This window comes from Macaca fascicularis, chromosome 15, assembly GCF_037993035.2.
Source record: "Macaca fascicularis isolate 582-1 chromosome 15, T2T-MFA8v1.1".
Classification (NCBI taxonomy): domain Eukaryota; kingdom Metazoa; phylum Chordata; class Mammalia; order Primates; family Cercopithecidae; genus Macaca; species Macaca fascicularis.
This window is the reverse complement of record NC_088389.1, coordinates 125,354,678-125,380,680: the sequence shown is the minus strand read 5'-3', so window position 1 is coordinate 125,380,680 and position 26,003 is coordinate 125,354,678.

Genomic DNA, 26,003 nt, shown 5'->3' with positions numbered 1-26,003 from the left:
CCCTGGAGAGCTGTGGAACTTTGAACTTGAGAGAGATAATTTAGGGTATCTCATGGAAGAAATTTCTAAGTAGCAAAATGTTCAAGAGGAAGCAGTGCATAAAAGTTTGGAAAATTTGTAGCCTGACAAGGCGATAGAAAAGAAAAACTCAATTTCTTGGAAGAAATTCAAGCCAGCTGCAGAAATTTGTGTAACAAGGAGTAGAATATTAATTACCAAGACAATGAGGGAAATGTCTCCAGGGCATGTCAGAGACCTTCTTGGCAGCCCCTCCCATCACAGGCCTGGAAACCTAGGAAGGAAAAATGGTTTAATGAGCTGGGCCCAGGATCCCCCTGTTCTGTGCAGCCTCGAGACATGGTGCCCTGCCTCCCAGCTGCTTCAGCTCCAGCAATGGCTAAAAGGGGCCAAGGTACAGCTCAGGCCATTGCTTCAGAGGGTCCAAGCTCCAAGCCTTGGAGGGTTCCATGTGGTGTTGAGCCCGTGGGTTCACAGAAGTCAAGAACTGAGGTTTGGGAACCTTCACCTGGATTTCAGAGGATGTATGGAAATGCCTGGATACCCAGGCGGAAGTTTGCTGCAGGGGCAAAGCCTTCATGGAGAACCTCTGCTAGGACAGTGAAGAAGGGAAATGTGGGGTTAGAGTCCCCACAAAGAGTCCTCAGTGGGGTACTACCTAGTGGAGCTGTGAGAAGAGGGCCACTGTCCTCCAGACCAGAATGGTAGATCCACTGACGACTTTCATTGTGCCTCTGGAAAAGCCACAGACACTCAATGCCAGCCCATGAAAGCAGCCAGGAGGGGGGCTGTACCCTGCAAAGCCACAGGGGTGGAGCTGCCTATGGCCCTGGGAGCCTACTTCTTGCATCGGTGTGACCCGGATGTGAGACCTGGAATCAAAGGAGATAATTTTGGAACTTTAAGGTTTAATGACTGCCCCATTGGATTTCGGACTTGCATAGGGCCTGTAACCCCTTTGTTTTGGCCAATTTCTCCCATTTGGAATGGGTGTATTTACCCAATGCCTGTGCCTCCATTGTATCTAGGAAGTAACTAACATGCTTTTGATTTTACAGGCTCGTAGGTGGAAGGGACTTGTCTTGTCTCAGATGAAACTTTGGACTTGGACATTTGGGTTAATGCTGTAATGAGCTAAGACTTTGGGGGACTGTTGGAAAAGTATGATTGTGCTTTGAAATGTGAGGACATGAGACTTGGGGCGGGGGGCGGGGCAGAATGATATGATTTGGCTCTGTGTTCCCACCCAAATGTCGTCTTGAATTGCAGTTCCCATAATCCCCATGTGTAAAGGGCAGGATTGGGTGGACATAATTGATTCATGGGGTAGTTGTCCCCATGCTGTTCTCATTGATGGTGAGTGAGTTCTCATGAGATCTGATTGTTTTATAAGGGGCTTCCCCTTTGCTTAAAACTCATTCTTTCTGCTGCCCCCCTGTGAAGAGGTGCCTTCTGCCATGATTGTAAGTTTCCTGAGGCTTCCCTAGCCATGCAGAACTGTGAATCAATTAAACCTCTTTCCTTTATAAATTACCCAGTCTTGGATATTTCTTCATAGCAGCATGAGAATGGACTAATACAACATGTAAGTGCATTTCTGGTTAATAAACAGGTAATATTTTCTGTGTTTTCTGCTATGTTATTGAATTGCATTACAACTTCACTAAAGAGAGAAATCACTCACAATTTGAGACCTAAACCAAGAGCTGAAGAAAGTGCAGAGACCTACAATTATTCCTATAAGTTATTTCCAATGGAAGGCCTCTGTGTATGTAGTACTGTAATACAAAAAAATCTATGTAATAAAAAGAATGCATTCTCTGAGTAATGTTATGCAGTTTAATTAATCCCTGTCTGCATATTTTTGTCACCTGTCAAATGTCATGTAGGGATAATACAATTAATGTTATTGTCATGATTACATGAGTGAGATAAGTGAGGCATTTTGTTTGTTTGTTTGTTTGTTTGTTTTGAAATGGAATCTTGCTCTGTCACCAGGCTGGAGGGCTGTGGCGTGATCTCAGCTCACTGCAACCTTCGACTCCCTGGTTCTAGCGATTCTCCTGCCTCAGCCTCCTGAGTAGCTGGGATTACAGGCACACACCACCACACCTGGATAATTTTGTATTTTTAGTAGAGACGGAGTTTCACCTTGATCTCTTGACCTCATTATCTGCCCGCCTCGGCCTACCAAAGTGCTGGGATTACAGGCATGAGCCACCGCCCCCGGTCAAGTGAGGCGTTTTAAACAGTGCATGGTGCCAAGTAATGGCTCAGAACAGTGAACTATTAGAATTGTAATGATTGTTAGAGATGTTTGCTATTTTCTTTAAGAATTTCACACTCATATCAAAAGAGTATTAAAAAACTATACAATCATTTAATATATAAAAAGGATAATTCTTTGTAGTTTAAGCCATAAAAGTTGCCTCCAAACGTAGGTTTAAATAACCTCTTGTCCCCACCTTTAAGTCTTTCAAAATATCACATGTGCTTTTAATATTGTGAAAAGAAATAAATTTAATACTCATGCTTACAAGATTAAAAGTTATTTTCATGTACTTCGGAATTTGTTCATATTAGTTACACTTCAAGTTAATAGTACATGTAATATTAAATGTACTTAATATTAAAAGTGCCTTTAAAATACTTGAATACAAATAAATTTTTATAATCAAATAAATCCCAGCACTGATTCAAGAGAATTATACCACTATGCTCACACTAAGAAGATGCTGAATCAAAGCAGGAACACATGCTTTAATCATTGATAAGTTAAGCCTTCAGTGAGTAACAAAACTAAAAGATAGCAAAAACAGAATAATTACTACACTAATTATAGATGATTGGCAAAGACAAACATAACAAATTTCTAGGAAGGAACTGCTTTGAAGAGTGATCTTTATGCAAGAGAACTCCAGCCTGGTGCCTTTCAGACCACTGACTTCCCTTGCTGGGAGTACTTGGGGTGAAACTAATACAATCACTGAGGTGCCAGAAGAAAAATAACTTGGGAAGAAGCTGACCACCAAGTTATAGATTCATGGGAAAGACATTAGGAGGTCATTTCACTCATTTCCTTGCCTTGAGGTTAATATTCAAGTCATCAACTCTAAACAAATACTTCCTGAAAATAAAGTATTTCTAGAAAAAAAGTCATAACTTTGAGAATCCTCATGTTTGTATAATTGAGTCAAGGACAGATGTGACTAATTTCAGAAGTCTGTTGTTTTTCCTGTATTCAGCCCAACAAACTCTCAGCAAAGCCCCCAGTCTACGAAGAATATGAAAAAGGAGCTCTACTAATAGAATTTGGGACTGAGAGTCCAGAGTTCTGATCTTTTGGCCTGTGCCTTCTAATGCCCTTTCATCCCACTTCATGTAAGGCAACCCTAGAAACTGTCAAAGAAAAACAGCAGTGCTGGGTACTTGCTAAAGGCAATGAGATCATTTTATTCAGACTATTTCAGTAGGAGGGAGAGACTTCATCGTTTTTAGTAATTCTCTACTTATCCCCTTTTATAATTTCCATTTTCACATAGTCCTCAGTCACTTTTTAAATTCTCCTCTTTTTACTTTTCCATAGTTTCTTTTTATTTCCTATTTGTTCTCTTTTCAAAAACCTCAGACTCCTTTGTCTTACTTGGAGTTGAACTTAGTTGTATTTTCCTGAGCAAAGACTCAGCACAGGGCCTGGGGTTAACTACTCCAAGTGGAAGCCAGGCTAATGTTTGGTCAAGTCTCTGAGCACAGTGTTTATAGGCAAATCCTTTTTGCTTCAGGGAAGTTCACAGTCCCTCCTCTTGTTCAAGAGAAAGAATGAATTTCTTTCTCACAGAATAAATGTAGTTGTTGCACTCCAAAGTCCTCAAAAGAAAAAAGTTCAGCCATTGTTTATCACCACTGTGCAATTCAGGAGGAGTCAAGGTGATAAATGCAGCAATCAAGGAGGTTTGGCATATTATCAATGGTGGCATGATTGTCTCATAAGAATAGAGATGCACGTGGTGGGTCACACCTGTAATCCCAACACTTTGAGAGGCTGAGGCAGGAGGATCACGAGGTCAAGGGCTCGAGACCATCTTGGCCAACACAGTGAAACCTTGTCTCTACTAAAATACAAAAATTAGCTGGGCATGGTGGCACACACTTGTAGTCCCAGCTACTCAGGAGGCTGAGGCAAGAGAATCTCTTGAACTGGGAGGGGGTGGTTGCATTGAGCAGAGATAGTGCCACTGCACTCCAGCCCGGCTACAAAGTGAGACTCTATCTAAACAAAAACAACAACAAAACAAAACAAAAAAAAGAATAGGAGTGCACTTAAGAACTTAAAAGACAAAGAATATTGCCATTAAGGTTGTTTTTAAGAAGCCAAGTCCAAGATCAAAAAGACAAAGGAGAGCATTACATAATGGTAAAGGGTTCAATTCGGCAAGAAGATCTAACTATCCTAAATATATATGCACCCAACACGGGAGCACCCAGATTCATAAAGCAAGTTCTTAGAGACCTACAAAGAGACACAGAATCCCACACAATAACAGTGGGAGATTTCAACACTCCACTAACAGTTATCAGGCAGATCATCGAGGAAGAAAATTAAAAATTAAAAATTAAAAACAAAATTCAGAACCTGAGCTCAACATTAGACCAAATGTATCTGATTGATATCTACAGAACTCTCCACCCAAAAACAACAGAATATACATTCTTCTCATCACCACAAGGCACATACTCTAAAATCAACCACATAATTGGACATAAAACAATACTTAGCAAATGTGAAAGAACCGAATTCTTTTTTTACTTTCTTTTTTTTTTTTTTTTTTTGAGACAGAGTCTTGCTCTGTCGCCCAGGCTGGGGTGCAGTGGCCGGATCTCAGCTCACTGCAAGCTCCGCCTCCCGGGTTTAGACCATTCTCCTGCCTCAGCCTCCCGAGTAGCTGGGACTACAGGCGCCCACCACCTCGCCCGGCTAGTTTTTTGTATTTTTAGTAGAGACGGGGTTTCACCGTGTCAGCCAGGATGGTCTCGATCTCCTGACCTCGTGATCCACCCGTCTCGGCCTCCCAAAGTGCTGGGATTACAGGCTTGAGCCACCGCGCCCGGCCGAAAGAACCGAATTCTTACCAAACACACTCTTGGACGACAGGGCAGTAAAAATAGAAGTTGAGACTAAGAAAATCACTCAAAACCATACAATTGCATGGAAATTAAACAACATGCTTCTGAATGACTTTTGGGTAAATAATGAAATTAAGGCAGAGATCAAGAAGTTATTTGAAAATAATGTGAACAAAGACAACACCAGAATCTCTGGGACCCAGGTAAGGCAATGATAAGAGGGAAATTTATAGCACTACCTGCCCACATCAAAAAGTTAGAAAGATCTCAAATTAACAACCTAATATCACCCTAAAACAATTAGAGAAGCAATAACAAATCAACCCCAAAGCTAGCAAAAGACAAGTCATAACCAAAATCGGAGCTGACCAGAAGAAAATCAAGACACAAAAGTAATTCAAAAGATTGAGGAATCCAGGAATTGGTTTTTTGAAAAAATTAATAAGATAGGCCACCATCTAGACTAGTAAAGAAAAAAGAGAGAAGGTCCAAATAAACGCAACTAAAAATTTTGAGGCCTGGTGTGGTGGCTCATCACTGTAATCCCAGCACTTTGGGAGACTGAAGCCGGTAGATCACTTGAGGCCAGGAGTTTGAGAGCAGCCTGACAAACATGGTGAAACCCTCTCTACTAAAAATACAAAAATTGGCTGGACATGGTGGCACACACCTGTAGTTCCAACTACTCAGGAGGCTGAGGCACAAGAATTGCTTGAACCCAGGAGGCAGAGGTTACAGTGAGCCAAGATGGTGCCACTGTACTCCAGCCTGGGTGACAAAGCAAGACTCTGTCTCAAAAAAGAAAAGAAAAGAAAGAAAAGAATGAAGGGAATGTTAACACTGACTGCACAGAAATAAAAATAACCAAATAACCACTAAAAACTACTATGAACACCTCTATGCATGCAAACTAGAAAACCTTGAAAAGATGAATAAATTCCTGGACACATACACCCACCCGAGACTAAGCCAGGAAGAAACTGACTTCCTGAACAGACTAGCAACAAGCTCCCAAGTTGAATCAGTAACAAATAGCCTGCCAACCAAAAAAAGCCCAGGACCTGATGGATTCATAGCTGAATTCTACCAGATGTACAAAGAACTGGTGCCATTCCTAGAGAAAGTACACAAAAAAAGTTGAGGAGGAGTGACTCCTCTTCAGCACATTCTATGAGGCCACCATCACCCTGATACTAAAACCTGGCAGAACCACAAGAAGAAAAAAGAAAACTTCAGGCCAATATCCTTGATGAACATCAATGCAAAAATCCTCAGCAAAATACTTGCAAACCAAATCCAGTAGCACATCAAAAAGCTAATCCACCATGATCAAATAGGCTTCATTCCTGGGATGCAAGGTTGGTTCCACACATGCAAATGAATAAAAGTAATTCATCACATAAATAGAACTAAAGACAAAAAACACATGATTATCTCAATCAATGCAAAAAAGATGCTTTTGATAAAAATTTAACACCCTTTCATGTTAAAAACTCTCAATAAAGTAGGTTTTGAAGGAACATACCTCAAAATAATAAGAGACATCTATGACACATCCACAGCAAATATCACATTGAATGGGCAAAAGCTGGAAGCTTTTTGCCCTTGAAAACTGGCACAAGACAAGGCTGCCCTCTCTCACCACTCCTATTCAAAATAGTAGTGAAAGTCCTAGACAGAGCAATCATGAAAGAGAAAAAAATAAAGAGCATCCAAATAGGAAGAGAAGAAGTCAAACTATCTCTGCAGATGACATGATGTTATATCCAGAAACCTCATACTTTCAGCCCAAAAGCTCCTTTAGCTGATAAACAACTTTAGCAAAGTCTCAGGATACAAAATCAATGTACAAAAATCAATAGCATTTCTATACACCAACAGCAGCCAAACCAAGAGCCAAATCAGAAAAGCAATCCCACTCACAATAGCCACAAAAAGGATAAAATACCTAGGAATACAGTTAACCAGGGAGGTGTAGAATTCTCTGCAATGAGAATTACAAAACGCTGCTCAAAGACATCAGAGATGACACAAACAAATGGAAAAAAAAAAAAAAAAAATCCCAGGCTCATGGATAGGAAAAATCAACATCATTAAAATGGTCAGAATCCCCAAAGCAATTTACAGATTCCATGCTATTCATATCAAACTACCAACAACATTCTTCACAAAACTAGAAAAACTATCTTAAAATTAATGTAGAACCAAAAAAAAGGCCTGAATAGCCAAGGAAATCCTAAGTAAAGAGAACAAAGCTGGAGGCATTATGTTACCCAACTTTAAACTATATTACAGGGCTACAGTAACAAAAACAACATGGTACTGGTACAAAAACAGGCACACAAACCAGCAGAACAGAATCAAGAGCCCAGAAATAAAGCTGCACACCTAGCACCACTTGATCTTCAACAAAGCTGACAAAAACAAGCAATGGGGAAACAATTCCCTGTTTGATAAATGATGCTGGGATAACTGGTTAGCCATATGCAGAAAACTGAAGCCTCCACCCTTCCTTACACCACCCTCACTTACACCAAATACAAAAATCAACTCAAGATGGATTAAAGACATAGCATAAAACCCAAAACTATGAAAAGCCATGAAGACAAACTAGGCAATACCATCCTGGACGTAGGAATAGGCAAAGATTTCATGACAAAGACACCAAAAGTAATTGCACTGAAAGCAAACAATGACAAGGGGGATCTAATTTACTTAAGAGCTTTTGTACAACAAAAGAAACTGCGGACAGAGTAAACAGACAACCTACAGAATGGGAGAAAATATTTGCAAACTGCATCTGACAAAGGTGTAATATCCAGCATTTATAAGGAACTTAAACAAATTTACAAGAGAAAAACAATTCCATTAACAAGTGAGCAAAGAACATCAACAGATACTTTTCAAAGGAAGACATACATGCATCCAACAAGCATATGAGAAAAAGCTCAATATCTATCACTGATCATTTGAGAAATGCGCATTAAAACCATAGTGACATACCGTCTCATACCAGTCAGAAAGGCTATTGTTAAAAAGTCAAAAAATAACAGATGCTATTGAGAATGCAGAAAAAAAGGAACACTTAGACATATTGGTGGGATGTAAATTAGTTTAACCATTGTGGAAAGCAGTATGGTAATTCCTCAAAGAGCTAAAAGCAGAACTACTATTTAACCCAGCAATCCCAGTACTGGGTATATACCCAGAGGAATATAAATCAGTCTACCATAAAGACACACGCACATGTAAATGTTCATCGCAGCACTATTCACAACAGCAAAGACATGGAATCAGCCTAAATGCCCACAGTAACAGATTGGATAAAGAAAATGTGGTACATATACACCATGAAGCACCATGCAGCCATAAAAAAGAATGAGATCATGTCTTTTGCAGGAACAAGGCTAGAGCTGGAGGCTATTATCCTCAGCAAACTAACGCAGGAACAGAGAACCAAATACTGTATGTTCTTACTTACAAGTGGAGGCTAAATGATGGGAACTTATTAATACAGAGAGGGAAACAGCAAACACTGGGGTCTACTTGAACACGCAGTGTCGGGGGAGGGAGAGGAGTGGAAACAGTAAGTTTTGGGTACTGGGCTTAATTCCTGGGTGATTAAATAACTTGTACAACAAGACCCCAGTTAACCTTTGTAACAAACCTTCACACATACCACTGACCTTAAAATAAAAGTTAAAAGAAAAAAGCCAAGCCCCTAAAGAGTCTCCTAAGCCATTTGGCTGGGAAACCATTTTCTCTTTAGAGACTAAGCCTCTCTGGAGGGGTGTGAGCTATGTTGGCTGCTTCTCAGGCACGAGCTGCCACTACTTCTTGATTCGTTTCTCTTTATCATTTATGAATGAACAGCATTGGGAACTCACCAGCACACAAGTACCTTCTTGAAAACCCAGTACATAGTCTAAGGCTAGCTAGTTTTATAAAGTCATTTTGTGAAGCTCTAATACCTCATGGGTTTATGAAACAAAAGCTTATTTTAAGTTTGAGATAAACTCTACTAATTATTTTTTAAATCATTATTTCAATAGCTTTAGGGGTACAAATAGTTTTTGGTTATATGAAGAAATTATATAGTGGGGGAAGTCTGGGCTTTTAGTGTATCTGTCACCAAATAATTTACAGTGTACCCAAGAGGTGATTTTTTGTATCTCTCTCCCCTCCTCTCTGAGCCTCCAATGTCCATTATGCCCCTCTGTATACCTTTGTGTACCCATAGCTTGGCTCCCACTTAAATGTAAGAACATGCAGTATTTGGTTTCTCCATTCCTGAGTTACCTCACTTATGGTAATGGCCTCCAGTTCCAAGTTGCTGCAAAAGACATTTGTGTGCGTGTGTGGCTAAGTAGTACTCCTTTTTCTTTTTTTGTTTTTTTTTTTTAGATGGTGTCTTGCTCTGTTGCCCAGGCTGGAGTGCAGTGCAGTGGAACGATCTCAGTTCACTGCGACCTCTGCCTTGTGGGTTCAATAATTCTCTGCCTCAGCCTCCCAAGTGGCTGGAATTACAGGCGCCCACCACCACGCCCAGCTAATTTTTGTATTTTTAGTGGAGACAGGGTTTCACCATCTTGGCCAGGCTGGTATTGAACATCTGACCTCATGATTCACCCGCCTCAGCCTCCCCAAGTGCTGGGATTACAGGTGTGAGCCACCTGGCTCGCCCGGCCTGTAGTATTCCATTTTTTAATATATACCACATTTTCCTTATCCACTCCTCCGTTGATAGGCACTCAGCTTGATTCCGTATCTCTGCAATTGTGAATTGTGCTGTGATAAACATCCATGTGTAAGTGTTTTTTATATATAATGACTTCTTTTCCTTGGGTAGATACCAGTAGTGGGATTGCTGATTGAATAGTAGATCTACATTTAGTTCCTTGAGAAATCTCCAGTGTTTTTCATAGAGATTGTACTAATTTACATTCCCACCAACGGTGTATGAGTATTCTCTTTCACCACATCTGTGCCAACATCTGTTTTTGTTTGTTTGTTCGTTTGTTTTTTAACCTTTTGGCTAGGGTAAAACAATTCTGACTAGGTGGTATCTCATTGTGATTTTAATTTGAATGTCCATGATGATTAGTGATGTTGAGCATTTGTTCGTACATTTGTTGGCCATTTCTATATCTTCTTTAGCGAAATATCCATTCATGTCATTTGTCTACTTTTTAGTAGGATTATGTGGGGTTTTTTTCTTGCTAATTTGTTGGAGTTTCTTTTAGATTCTGGGTACTAGTCCTTTTTCGGATGTATCTTACAGCATAGGAGTTGGCTGACCTGGTGATAAAGGGTAGAATATCAAGAAGAGAGCACCCTATAAGTTTGGCCTGAGCAAGCGGCTCCCCCAGGACCTGTTTAAGGCTGCTTGTCATCCAGCCATGATCCATTCACAAGTTTCAGGCTCAGCAGTTGTGAGAGCTCTCATGTTTCTAATTTTTCCATTGGGAAATTTGTCATGCATTTCCGTTTGAGGGACAGCATAAGCCACATTGCAGCAGCCAGCCCAATGGGCTGGAAGTACTTTGTATGGTTTTATGACCACATACTAAATAATGTCCCTTGAGGGCATACTGGTGTTGGTTATTGCCTCTAGTGGTTGTGACAGAGGTTAGAGGAGCTAACCTAGAGTAGACTCCAAAGAGAGAGTTATAAACATCATCTTTTAAGCGACTGGGTACTTTGGTACCATTTAGCCAGCAATTTTTTTGCCCACTCTTTCAGTTCACCAAAATATTGATCCTGGGTAAAATAATTCCTATGATACTGGTATTGCATGGGTGTTGCAGACAATGCTGTCTTTAATGGTAGTTTGGCCCTTACAAAGAATGTCTGTTTCTTGAAAATAGATTTCATCTTGTCACAAGGACACGGAGCATTTACTGTGTTCCACGGGGTGACTGTATTTATTAGACTGATTTCTAGTAAAACACCACGTTTCGTAGGTTAAAGAGGCCACATCATACTCCCAGTCATAAGGGCTTTTAAGAACTAGCCCAATATCTTTCTAAAAGGGAGACCTAAATGGCTGTATATTTGTAATGTTTTCTGCCAAGGCCATATCTAAAGCATAAGGGAGACAATTATTAAGGGAATACCAGTTTTAGGATTGAGTGGGGAACGGCCATAGATCCAGCAATTACTTTCATTAATTTCATGGGTACTTTGTCAGCTAAGAGAACGAGGGAATTATGGTCATGAGAGGAAAGCACGGGATAGGGTAAGATAAGGAGGAAACAGGAGAATCGTGACAGGGCTATTGAGGCTGGAGATGGAGTATATGTGTTGCAAGTAAGACATGTCACTAGGATGAAGATGGGACGTTGTGGAGGCCACAGGAGTAGTAGGAGAATGCATAGACCCGAAAATCAAGTCAGAGACAAAGAAGGCGAATCTGAGTGAATCTTGTTCCATGATCTTTGTCAGAAGCTGACTTCTTCATCTTCTCATTTTCTTGCTCTGTACTTCTTGGAATGGATGTCTATCTGCAGCTGTTGGCTACTTTTTAGAGATTCTTTTCTTTTCTTTCTTTCTTTTTTTTTTTTCTTTTTTTGAGAACAAGTCTTGCTCTGTCACCCAGGCTGAAGTGCAGTGGTGAAATCTGCTCGCTGCAAAGTTTGGAGGTTCTCTTTTCTTTTCTTTCTTTTTTTTTTTTTTTTTGGTTTTTGTTTGTTTGTTTGTTTGTTTTTTGAGACTGAGTCTCACTCTGTTGCCAAGGCTGGAGTGCAGTGGCGCAATCTCAGCTCACTGCAAGCTCCACTTCCCGGGTTCATGCCATTCTTCTACCTCAGCCTCCCGAGTAGCTGGGATTACAGGCGCCTGTCAATTAGCGCTCGGCTAATTTTTTTTGTATTTTTAGTAGAGACGGAGTTTCACCATGTTAGCCAGGATGGTCTCAATCTGCTGACCTCGTGATCCGCCCGCCTCGGCCTCCCAAAGTTCTGGGATTCTGTAATCCCAGGCGTGAGCCACCGCGCCTGGCCTGGAGGTTCTTCATAGAGTCTCAGTGTGAGTCTCTGGTTAGAGTGCCTTCTAATCTAAATAGATTTTTTATTTTTTCAACTAAAAGACACGCACCCAAGTTCAAACGCTCCGTAATTTGTTAGCAGCGTTAGCAATGAGCGAAACAATAAAAGGTCCCCTCCCTCTGGGTTCAAGGTTGGTTTTCTGATGTTGGTGTTTTTTCAAAATGCCAGATCAGTCACTTATGAATCAAGTCAGGACTGATGAGGGAGTTTAAAGATACAGGAAGCCTCAATTGTGGAGTATAGTGGGTCTGTGGGGACTTAATTAATCCTTGACAATCTCTGAGGATGTTGAACTTAGTTTGGAATCTTCTGCTACTTTGCATTAGTAGGATATTCTCATGAGTATTCCCGTAATGATTCAAAGAGGATCATTTGTGTGGAGGTAGGGGCAAGGATCTGAAAGTCACTGTGATGGGTAATATCTGTGGCCATGGCAAGTTCTTTTTTCAGACCGTTTAGCCAGTTTAGCTTGAGGATGCTGTTGACTCTTTGTATAGAACTTTATCACTGAGGATGGTAAGGACAGTGGAATCTTTGGCTGGTGTGTGTGACCTTTCTTATTTCCTGGATAATTTTGCCTATGAAATGTGATCAGTGATGGCATATCCAGGCTGGAAGGTCCCAACCTCCTTCCAGAGGTAGGAGCCATTGACATAGAGCATAAGATCAACTTAGGGGATAAAGGATTCTGGCACACCTAACCTAGCGTGAGACAATGATCTGGTTTCAGTAGCACCATTGCGTGTGTGAGTGTGTGTGTGTGTGTGTGTGTGTGTTGAGGGGGTTCCCTTATTGGACAAAATGTACATGGTAGCAGGGTAGAGGCACTAGAGGGGATAACCCATGTGGGGAAGATTCACTCTTGATAAATCTTGGCAACTGACGTCCTTGAGGAGTTTCAACAGGGGAAGCCTCTAATCATTCTGAAAACACATGGATTATAATGAGTGCATATTGGTAGTCATGTGCTACTGATGATTGAATACAGCCTATTTTCCAGTGAAGGAAGGACGTAAAGGGAACCACTTCCCTTTTTTGCTCCACCTTTATCTTTTTGGGGGATTATGTTTTTGGTAGATGCAGCAAATGGCAACAGCTTGGTCCAAATAAAATCTAAAGGGTCCAAGCCATATTGTTTTGTTTAATACATACTACATGTTGTCCTTTCTGTGGTAAATCTGGGTGAGTAAATTGTACACAATGACTTGGGAGACAGACTTAGGAGTTACCAAATGGCCATCTGGGTATTTCCGAAGTCCACTTAAGTGGATCAAGCATCCACCTTTTTCTCATCCAATTCTTTTTGACTCTGAAATTGTTATCTGAGCTGTTTGAATTTTATATTTCCTTTAGAAGCATTGTAAAGAAATTGCCTCTGTCAATTTATTTAAAGAGGGTAAATAATCCTAGCAGGACTGTGGGTATTTGAAACGAAGCCCAGGTATCTAGTCCCAAGGTTTGGAGACTTCCTGGATTCCTTAGGTGGCCAAGGAAGAGGATGTTAACTTAGCCTCTTTATCAGCCAGTTTATTTCCCTGACCCTCATCTGAGTATTTTATACTATATCCCTCAGTTTTAATTGTAACAACTAGCTGGGGCAATAGCAATGATACTAGAAGTTCTGCTATTTGGGGTTTACTTTTGACTGGGGACAAGTTGCTGTCATGAATCCTCTGTTTTCAAAACATACCAAAATCATGCACTATGCCAAAGACCCAGGGTCTGTCACTACAGATGCTAACCTGAATTCCTTCTGTCCTATGTAAGCCTGAGTGAGAACAATTAATTTAGCCACTTTGGCTGATTTAACGTGTGGCAAACTTGGTATTCAAGAGTTTTGTGTAGATCAGTGATGGCATATCCAGGCTAGAAGGTCCCAACCTCCTCCCAGAGGTAGGAGCCATTGACATAGAGCATAAGATCAACTTAGGGGAGAAGTGTTTCTGGCACATCTAACCTAGCGTGAGACAGTGATCTGGTTTCAGTAGCACCATTGTGTGCATGTGTGTGTTGAGGGGGTTCCCTTATTGGACAAAATGTACAGGGTAGCAAGGGATTTTGGCAGCAGTGGACTGTGATTGGGTGAGGAGGAGGAGTAATATTTCATGAGAAGCAAGTCGAGAAGCAAACCAGTGCCGTGTGTTTTCATGAAGCAACAGGGTTGACACAGCACAGTAACGTACACATCAAGTGGGCGGCCTAACACTAAACCAGAAGTAACCTGGACGAGTTTGGAAGTCATGGCCACGGTTTGTAGGCCAGGAGGATATGCTTTAGCACTGGCTGGTTTTGTGGGAAAACAGAGACAAAGACTTGGTTGAGTCTCAGGGTGCTCAGAGAAGACCACAGCCTTGGGGTGCCATGGTGGCTACAAACTCTTCCTCCATCCCTTACCAGTCTTTAAGAGCCTTTTCCTTCTTAAAGGCCTGTCACTTAGCAAAGAGCTTTCAATGAATCCTCCTTTCTGGGCCACTTGTTGGATTGCAGCCAATCAGTGATGGAGGGCTGGACACAACTGTGGGATGCTGTGATTTTGTTTAGCTCCTGGGTCTAGAGTGCTCTGGGGTCCACTGTACTTCTGGGATAAAACCCAAGGCCATAACTCTCTTGCTCATTTACGAACAAAAAATTGAGGGCTAGCTAAACAGGGACAGAGCAGAAGCAGCTTTCTGTAAGACACACCCACCAGTGTGCCATGTCAGTTTACCATTGCCATGGCAACACTCAGGCATTACCACCCCTTTCAGCGGCAATGACCTGATGACCCAAAGGTCACCACCCTTTTCCTAGCAATTTCTGCACAAACCACCCCTTCATCTACATGTAATTAAAAGTAGGTATACATATGACTGCAAAATGGGGCTGAGCTGCTACTTGGGCACCCTGCCTATGGGGCAACCCTGGGAGCAGTCACTGAGCGGTGACACCACAGGAGCTGTAACAGTGTTGCTTTGATAAAGGTGTTTTCTTCCACCTTACCACTGACTTGCCCTTGAGTCCTTTCCTGGGTGAAGCCAAGAACCCTTGCAGGCTAAGCCCCACTTTGGGGTTCGCCTGCCCTGCATCAGCATCAGTTTTTTTTTTAACTTATAAAATGGTTTTTGTGATTCTGTCATGTATTTTTTAGTCATGAACTAACATTTTTTTTCTCAATTGGCAGTTGCAGTTTCCTCAAAGCTCATTATAAATATTCCTTAACCTGCAAAGTTCAGCAGTCACAGCCTGCTCTTCTAGGAGCAGCCTGACTCACCACCAAGCAGCTCCCCAGGTGGTTTTACCTCCCATATTTCCCACATGAGGAACTATGCCTCAGTGATCCCTGGCAAAAGTTGTATTCTCTATTAGTATGGTGCTAACTTTGGAGTGAGTTTGTTTTGGGGAGTAATAATTTTAGTCAATGGTACTACTGATTATTTTATCTTTTTTAGGCTTATGATGAATATTTGATTTACAATTAATATGTTTTTCTACTTTTACATGTTTCAAGGAAGGAAACAAGAACATACAGAAACACAACTTACTTCATCAAGCCACATTTTAGCATCCTGGCTGAGTATTCATCACTCAGCAAGATAGAGAGACATAAACTATTTCCAGCAAGAATACTTCATAAATGATGAATAGAAGAAAAATAGAAGTCCTAAAAATCTTGTAGAACTGTCTTAATTTACTAGTATCTTTACACTGTATCCTAAGTCACTCTCTAGCTTCTTGCTCTAAGAATATGAAATGTAAGAGCTAATGGGACCACCAGTGCCTGTATATATAACAAGAACCAGCATGTCTTTATTTAGGGCAGGGAATACTCTACAAACTGGGACAAATGCCACTCTGGTTCAGTTTGGGGAAGCTCCTCACTTCACCGTCCTGACATTGAATAAATGATTCAAAGGCAACTACAGATGCAACCTGAGCCACCAGATAGGCTTTTGTAAATGAAGTCATCTCACCTGGCATTCATTACAGAGAAAACGAGAAATAATGCACTATCTGCCATAGTTGTCTAGATCTTACACATATTTAGGTTCACATTAAATTGAAGAGAAAACAACATAGGCTGAGAATCAGAAAACCTGAACTCCGTCCCAGCTCAGCCACTGACCAAAGGGAATTAACCAATCTCTTTGAATGTCAGTTTCTTCTTTAAGCATCGCAGAGAATGTCAAAACCAACTTTACAAATACTGTCATTCCAATAACCACACAATTCAGATATAAATCATCTTTACAAGGTGAAACAAAAATGTACGTAATATTTTACACAAACATTTTTAGAATAACTTTATTATAACTGCATAAGCAAAATAATCCAAACCTTTATACATTTCTACAAGGATCGTTACGTATATCAATTTTTCGGTTTTCTCTCGTGCCTATTGTGTCTCCTGAGCAGGCCCCTTTCCGGCTGACACACGTGTGCTCCGTGTTCTCCCACAATAGCTTGACCTGGCCTGAGCCCGCACCCCTGTGAGCCTCCTTTCTTTGCTTACAACAGCAGCTTGCCTGGCGTCAGTTATGGCCCATTCTTTCTCTCAGCCTCGTTTCAGGGTCCTCTGCCTCTTAAAGCTGCTGCTATAGCTTGGCTAGAGACCCGCTGCTGTTGCATCATGGAAAAGTGTCACATACGTGCATATGTGAAAGAATAAGCAGAGCTTCATGTTGTGCTTTAGTTTTTGAAAAAGTCAGAAGTACCTTCACTTGATTTAAGCTTGTAAAGACATAGGAGGGAGGCAACTGAGAATCACCGTGGCAAAAAGCAAACATCAAAAATCACGTTAACATGTTGAAGTGTTGTGGAGCACAAACCTAGCTTTATTGGATCAATTATTCGTGAGAGTTTTTCTATTTGCTTTGTTATGCTTTCTATCAGACAGGCCTCTTTCACTGTCTTTTTTTTTTTAACATATTCACTTTTTTCTTTGGTCTGTTTGGATCATTATCACATCTTATGTTTTAAAACTAGCAAAATGTTATATGTAAGTTATAAGACAGTGTAAGAAATAATAAAATGAACACTGATGTACACATTACCTGCCTAAGAATCAAAAACTACCCGTATTTTTAGAGTCCTTAACACCATCCTGTTAATTAGTCCCATTTCTTATCTTTATAATTTTACCAAAATAAATGCTTTAGTAAAGGACATTGAACATTATTGTTTTACGTATTTTTTTAGTTTCAACAAATGGAATCACACTGAATATATTTTTCTGAAATTGCTTATTGGTTCAATATTACATTTGTAAGATACATTCTTATGATATGTTCGTCTGTACTTTCTGTGCATTGATTTATAATATTCTGTCACAGGATAATACTGTAACGAGCATTCCATTTTATTAGATTGGGGTTATTATCCTTTTATTCTATTACAAAAAGTAGGCATCCTTTTCTTGTATGAGTCTCCCAGACATAAGAGTTAGATTTTCTCTAAGGTATAAACCCAACATTCAAATCATTGTGTCAAAAGATTTGTACACTGTTGGTTTTACTAAGTTAAAATGAACTGTTTTCCAATTTATGCTCCCAGGAGAAGTTAAAGGTTCTGGTAGATCTATATTCTCAACAATACTTAATAGTATCACACTTTTTAACGTTAGTCAACTTGGTTTGTCATGGAATTTTAATCTGCATTTTTTGGAAGTCCTGAATCAAGAAAAAAATCAAGTAATGAAAAACTATTATTTTACTAAATAAAAATGCTATCAACACAATAAAGCAAGTAAATGTAGTCAAAAGTGGAGACGGACTATTTCATTCTGATAGTCAAAGATGGCCTTGCTGGTCATCTGAATTGAGAGGTGGCTGGTAAGATGAGATGTTAAGTAGCTGTGGAAGGGGCCTGCTGGCACAGGGCATGCTCTAAGGCCCTGAAAACAGGCAAACATTCTTTCCCTGTAAATACCTGAACTAAGTAAAAACAGTCCTGGCTTTGCACATTTTAATATGCATAAGTTTAATTAGCATAGTGTAGTTAAATAGCACTAGTCTCTCAACAACATGGTTACAATTTCAGTTACCACAATATGCTAACTGTGAGCAACTGTACAAAATACGAACTTCGTTCCTAGCTCTTAATTCCACAGATTCCCATGTAAGTAAATAACAGACAGGCTTCATGATCAGTGACTGTATTAATCTTCTGGGGATGCTGCAACAAAGTACGAAAAACCAGGTAGCTTAAAACAACAGAAATGTATCGGCTCATAGTTCTGGAGGCTGAAAGTCAAAACTCAATGTGTTGGCAGGTTCATGCTCTCTGCTGGCTCTAGGGAAGAATCCTTCTTCCGCTCTCCTTCCTGTTTGGGTTTGCCAGTCATCCTTGGTGTTGTTCGAACTACAGATAGGTCACTCCATTTTCTCTGTGTGTCTTCACATCATCTTTTTTCTGTGTATGTTTGGAGCTGTATCCAAATTCTCCTTTACTTTAAGACACCAGTTAGTCTGTTGGATTAGGGCCCACCCTAATGACCTCATTTTAACCTGAGAACCTCTGTAAATATGCTGTTTCCAAATAAGCTCATATTATTTGGAGATACTGGGCATTAGGATATCAAACATATCTTTTTTGGGGGGACACAATTCACTTATTTCAAAACCTGTCAGTGACTGATCACTGCACATCAGCTAGTTCACACACAGCCAGCAAAGTCTGCAATGGTCTTGATTCCTTGTCTCCCAGTGAGAAACCCATGTGACATTTATAAATATGAATAATCAGAAGAAAAAAACTGGTCAACAACCATTGATGTGCAGCAAAGAAATAAAAAATGTGATAACACTGGAAGTGGAATTCAAATACAATGTAAATGGAATAATAAAATTGGCTCACCACAGGAAATACAGAAGAGGAACTTGGCACAACGCAGTGTTTTGACATAAATGAGGAACGTAATTGTGATGAAAAGGATGAAGAAGCCCCAGAGGAAGTGATGCCAGCAAAGACAGCTAGAAACTTCATATTAAAGGAAGTCTTGTAGATATTTCATGACACTGACAATGTTAGATGCCATTCCGAAAACAGCACGACAATTCACCAAGGCATAGAAACACTGCTGGCTCCTTATCATAAGCTATACGACAAGAAGGAGGCAAGCACTACTCAAACTGGGCTTGATACACTTCTATAAATAAATAGAACACTTTAATTGGCTGTTGTTTAATGTTTTAAATTACAGTGTAAAAACTAAGTACTGGCCAGGCGCAGTGGCTCACTCCTGTAATCCCAGCACTTTAGGAGGCCAAGGCGGGCGGATCATGAGGTCAGATCAAGACCATCCTGGCTAACATGGTGAAACCCTGTCTCTACTAACAATACAAAAAATCAGCTGGGCATGGTGACGGGTGCCTGTAGTCCCAGCTACTCGGCAGGCTGAGGCAGGAGAATCGCTTGAACCCAGGAGGTGGAGGTTGCAGTGAGCCAAGATTGTGCCAAGCCTGGGCGACAGAGTGAGAATCCATCTCAAAAAAAGAAAAGAAAGAAAAGTACAAATTTCACTATGCTTCATTTACTTATATATTTATAACCAACAGTAAGAGATTTTTAATGTTTTGGCCAAAATTTTTAAATGACACAGAACAGTCAATTTTTCACGTGGATTATTTAGGTCACTTTACAGAGATCTTCAGTTTACATAGTGATTTTTTTGGCCCTGCACTGCCGTGCAAAGAGAGGACTGTCTGTGTTCTTAACCAGTAAGAAGGAGGGCAAGAAAGAGGTTCTCAGCCAGATATTGCATACGTAATAAAATGATGGGAGAGGGAACAGCACTTTAGATATGAAATGTACTGTGTGGGGAAGCTATTTGAACAACAACAAAAAATAGCTTAATTTAACCCGATGAAGCACACTCAGCCACCTCTAGATGTCCCTCCTTATTCTTCAGATCTTCTCTTTTGTGGCCCCAAAGAATGATTCCCTTTCTGGAGTGAAAAATAACCATTGCTTTCTTTGCCTGGAACTTGAAACTGAGTTGTGCTGTATCATCCCAACCTGATCAGTTCTCTCTTTTCTATTAATCAGTGAGGTCCAAAGGAGCCAAAGACGAACCTCTCCTGTTTTTCTTAGAAACAGAGCGATGTTGCAGCTGTAACCACAGGCTGCTTTTAATCCTGAAAGTCAGCTTGATAATGAAATCCAGTGATTAATTTCTGTCTTCTAATCGAGTAGACATATCAATTTATAGTATGTTAGAAAGCCTCAATTCCACTGAAACAAAAAGCAAGGGGCCTTGCAAATGTTGGAGTGTGCTAAAGGACAAGCATGGACTGATGTTTGGGGAGAGGCTGGTCAATGTGATGAGGTCATCTGTGTCTGCTAATAATGCTTATCAGGCCGGGTGTGGTGGCTCACGCCTGTAATCCCAGCACTTTGGGAGGCAGAGGCAGGAGGATCATGAGATCAGGAGATTGAGACCATCCTGGCGAACACGGTGAAACCCCATCTCTACTAAAAATACAAAGAGATTAGCTGGGCGTGGTGGCGGCACCTGTAGTCCCAGTTACTCGGGAGGCTGAGGCAGGAGAATGGTGTGAACCCGGGAAGCAGAGCTTGCAGTGAGCCGAGATCGCGTCACTGCACTCCAGCCTGGGCGACAGAGCCAGACCCCGTCTCAGTAAAATAAAATAAAATAAAATAAAATAAAATATAAAATAAAATAAATAGTGCGTATCAAAGCTAGGCTCCTATGCAGAGACAGAGACAATCCTCTATACTTCTTTATTATTAGTGTTCAAAGGGATGGCTCCCAAGTCTTTGAGAAAGACATTTCCATGTTGTAGGAGATTTATACGGGCAGAGAAAAGGGTTATAACTACAGGACTTCTGATTTTTTTTCAAAAGGAATCTCACTCTGTCGCTAGGCTGGAGTGCAGTGGTGTGATCTCGGCTCACTTCAACCTCCGCCTTCCAGGTTCAAACGATTCTCCTGCCTCAGCCTCCCGAGTAGCTGGGACTACATGTGTTTACCACCACGCTCAACTAATTTTTGTGTTTTTAATAGAGACGGGGTTTCACCATGTTGGCCAGGATGTTCTCGCTCTCTTGACCTCGTGATCCGCCCTCCTCGGCCTCCCAAAGTGCTAGGATTACAGGTGTGAGCCACCATGCTCGGACATAATTGCAAATTTTCTAAAGTTAAGGCTCTTAGAAATGGGAGGTCAGGGGCCTATAGTCAGGTTTCAGGTGGGACAAACAGTAAATTCTTTGGGCAGAATTGAATGTTCCCAGGCAGGTGCTTCAGAGGGGGCTGGGGCTTCCTAGGGGCATGGCTCTGAGCTGATAGAGGCTGTGTTGGAATTTGGCCAAGTCTCTTAGTGTATGTATGAGGAGGAGGGGCGTGCAGAAGAAGCTGTTTGTGCCAAGAATTTGCGGTTTTCACAGGTTAAGACAGTGGTGCCTGGGATCATCTGCAAGGTATTAGTCAAATGTTGATACAATGATTGTTTGCAGGCTTGTCCGAGGTCTTAGGCAGATCTGGACCTGTTGATACTGAAGGATCTGAAGGTAGAAGAAGAAAACATGTCTCAATAATATTTGAAGTAGGAGTAGGAAAACAGAGATTTTAAGGAGGTGAGATCCCTTAAGGCTTCAGAAAGAAGTTCACTTCCAGTGCCTGCCTTCAGAGTATATGGGTCATTAAATTAGTTCCTTGAAACTAACCTAGGAATGATGGTGAAGAAGGGAATGAGAGGAAGAACTTTAATAAGAATGCCTGACAGATAATACTAGGTTAATGGGAGAGAAAGAAATTTCCAAGAAGTTGTCATGGGAAAGGGCTCATGAACAATAATTTAAAAATTAGTTATTAATAATATGAATAAATACATAAAAATAAATAAATAAAAAGAGATCTGCCAACAGCCATACTTACAGCACTAGATGGATTTTAACTAAATTGAAACTTGAGTTTTTAATGAATTTTCTACAATCCAAAATTTATTTCAGTTTAATTTTTGAAACAAAACACCATTTCTTTACTTTTTGCAAAAGTAAAAGTAAAATGCTACTTGTACTTTTTAAAGAAAAACTAATTTTAAAGAAAAAAATAAATAGCCAGACGTGGTGGCAGGCACCTGTAATCCCAGCTACTCGGGAGGCTGAGGTTGCTGTGAGCCTAGACAGCTGCACTGCACTCCAGCCTGGGTGACAGAGCAACACTCTCTCTCAAGCTTCTTCAGTACTCATATGTAAACTTCTACTTTCTCCTTCAGATTACAACAAGCATCATGCCAAAGCCGTACACTCTCAGGGAATCCGTGTGGATTTCACTGATGACCACTTGACCAACTATTATAAAGATCAAGGCCAGGGGTTCTCAAACTCTTAACATTTGTGTGCTCATCTCCCCTTCAACCACAGACTCCCCAGGGCTGCCGGGCCACACTTTTTTTTTGTTTGACTGGAACGTAATTCGAAAGGGATGGAAATTTCCAAGAGGTGTTAAGAGACACATAAAGATTTTTAAATATTAAAAAGAAAGAAAGAAAGAAATGGGCATTTGTGAGCTTTGGTCATGAGAAGGCAGGCCTCGCAGCACGTAATTACTCCTTGCAAACCCCTGTCCAAAGACAGGACCAAACTCTAGCGAGGCTTCCAGCAGCACAAGGGTGTCCCTTGGATGACCCCAGCCCTCCTTAAAATGACTGCCTGAAAAAGCTCACTTGCAAGGAGAATTTACTGTTTGTTTCAGGCAAAACCTGGTGATGGGCAGGTAGAGCCCTGAATCCCCTCTTAGAACCTTAGAAAGCTTGCAATTATAAATGTTTTCTCCACCTTTGAAGTGTAAATCTACATCCCAGAATTGTCTCCTCAAAGACCTGAGAGCTGCCTGTTTGAAATGCAAACATTCAGGAAGCTAATTCTTGCTCTTGCTGCCAGTTCCTGAGGGAGGGGAAAGGCCCAGCTTTGGTGAGCACCTTGCTCCAGCTTGCACAGTTGACTCTTCTATTGCCATCAAAATCAACATGTAGAGTTTTTTCAAACCCAATGACAGCCCATTACAATGGAGGCCATAGCAATGGAGGTCTGTAAATGCAAACAGATGGTGGGACAGTTTCCTGATAACAGACCAACTTTATTCCAAGCATAAGCATGTCATGAAATTATTGGATGGCAGATTATGCTTGAGTTATCTATGGTCTTCCTTTTTCTCCCTGGTCTCATCCCAATAGCTTATAGATCCTTTAAAGGCAAAGGCCAAATATTCAGCTAAGTTAGGCATAGTTTAGATGCCCAGTAACAATTTTAGCTATGTGGGAGAACCTGTTTAAGATGTTGAGGATGATCACGTGTGTACAGGGCAAAAAGTATGGCACAAAGAGATAAGGGGATGGAGAATCACACCCTCCCCTCCCAACCACAGACCGTGACCTTGGGCAGATCCTCTAACACCAGGCCCACCCAGGCCCCATCTGACAATGTGCTGCATTCTACATGACCTCAGAGTTCTTTTGGGATTCCAGCTGAAAAGCTATACTATAATGTAGCTGTGGTTTCCAGCTGGCCCATGTTAGTACGTCTAGCTTTTCTTCCTCGCCATGGAAGCACCATGGGAGAACGAAGCCCGATGCTGAGCATGCTTTGGCCGGGTGGGTGCCGCTGATTCGCAGACCTCAGCGACTGTGTTCCGCCTCCACAGAGGCCAGGGATGTTTGTTTCCCCAGTGTGGTCATATATTTCAGCCAGTTTTGTGCACTTTGCCCTCTTAATTTGCTTCACTTTCAGGCTCAGTGAACCTGACCTGCAAGTCGCCCTCCAGTTTCCCTCAGCAAGTACTCACTGGGCAGCCCCAACATATGAGAAGTGTGCACAGAGGTGAACTAAATTACTAAAAACTATTACTTTTCTAAAATGCTTCCTGGCTTCCAGAACTCACCATCTGGGAGAAAGGTCAGATGCACACGGAGACAACTCAACAACACAAATGATCATCAGTGATTTAAAGAAGGTACTGGAAATCATGGAATAAGAACAAGAAGAGATTACTTTCCAGGGCTCTCAGAAAGTTTCTAAAAAGAAGTGCCATTGACCCTGACCTTAGTATTGTGATGGAGACATTATAGAGCTGGTAGGAAGGAGAAGGAGACCTTACAGAGCTGGTAGGAAGTGTGCTGGAGCACACTTGGGGTGAGATGAGTGGCACTTTCGTGTGGGAGCTGTAGACTCGGTTTTGGAGGAAGAGTTAGGAGCCAGGATCTTGTCATGAATAATTCTGTGTCCAAGTGCAGAATTGTGGTTTGCTCCATTACTGCCAGTAACTCCATTTCTCGATCATAATGGTGACGCTTTTTTTTTGGCTCCAAATCCCAGAGATTGGCAGTACATTACAATAATTAACTTTTCAACTTTGAGATGATTAATTTTTACAAAGTACCAAGAACAGCTGTTTGGCATGTAGCAGTGCGGCACGAGTGTCTCGTAAATGAATTAAACCCAGGGCAAATGCCAGATGAGGCACTCACACCTCTGGATTCAAACTTTTTTTGCTCTTCTAGATATCTGAAAATTTGCCTTACTTTGACTCAGCCCATGCATTAAAGCAGATGCTTTTAAATATTTTATGATGCATGTTTTAGGAAAGGGTCTGTCTGGATATTTTTTCTTTCAATTTGCATTTTTCATTCAATTCTTCTTTCACACTATCCTAAGCGTTAATCAATTCTTGTCATTTATGTCAGTTAGTACAAAACTTCACTATCCTGTTCATTATCACCATTTCATTTTGTTCTGCATAGCCCAGGCTATTTATCTAAAAATTTTTTAAAGATATCTAAGACCTTGAAGGATTCTTTCTCAGGGACTATACTGTTTGTATTGAGGGAAATGCTCATCTGTTCCCCTGCTTTACTTTCTTCTTGGGTCACGCTCTTTGATGACTGCGACCTTACAGAGGATGACAAAAGAGGGCCCACGCTGAGACAATGATACCTGCTTGCCCCTTTGGATTTTATTTTCTTAGTGTTCCCAGAATATTAATAAAATGTTGAAAACAGATTGATATCATCAGAATGTGCGCCTCACTTAAGATTTCTCTCTCTAATAAGAAGTTTTTGTTTCTTAGTTCCTTTGGTACCCTAATGTTTAGGTAAATCATCTCTGAGGAAAGGATATGAAAGTCATAGCAAAATATGTGCTGGACTTGAATGAAAAATATCTGTTTCATAAAAGTTAAGCAGGCAACCAAAATTTACCTTTTTAACTTAAATTATCTAGACATGTATTTACATTTCTGCTTCATTAAAATATATTTGAGATTGAATGTTCCTGAGACAGATTTTGGAATGCCCTATCTTTCTAAAATGTATTTTTTATCTTTTGTGGACAAAACAGGTATTTTAAAATGAACTTAATGATTGCTAATTACTAAGTTATCTAAACACTTATTTAAAAATAAACTTAATGATTGCTAATTGCTCAGTTATTTATGATGCATTTCAAGATTAACTTTATTGTCTAAACCTTTTAACACAAATGTATTAAATTATGAAACAGGGAATTGGCTATTTTTGCTCAAATATCTATTGTCACCAGACTGTTTTTCAGAGTTAGGCAAGGTTTATCATTTTCTTTTTTTACTATATGCTATTCTCTTGAACTGTAAATAATATTTTATAATCACCTAATTTGTTTTATCAATTTTAAGTAATATCCCTTGATGTTTTATGAATGGTAGAGAATATAGCTCATTTACCCCACTTTCTTCTTCTAAAACTGTATTTCCAATTTAGTCTTTAATATATAATTTTAAGGAATTTTTTAAAAATTTGCTTTCTCTAAATAATATAGTTACAGTGCTTAATTCTTTGCTTAAATAAT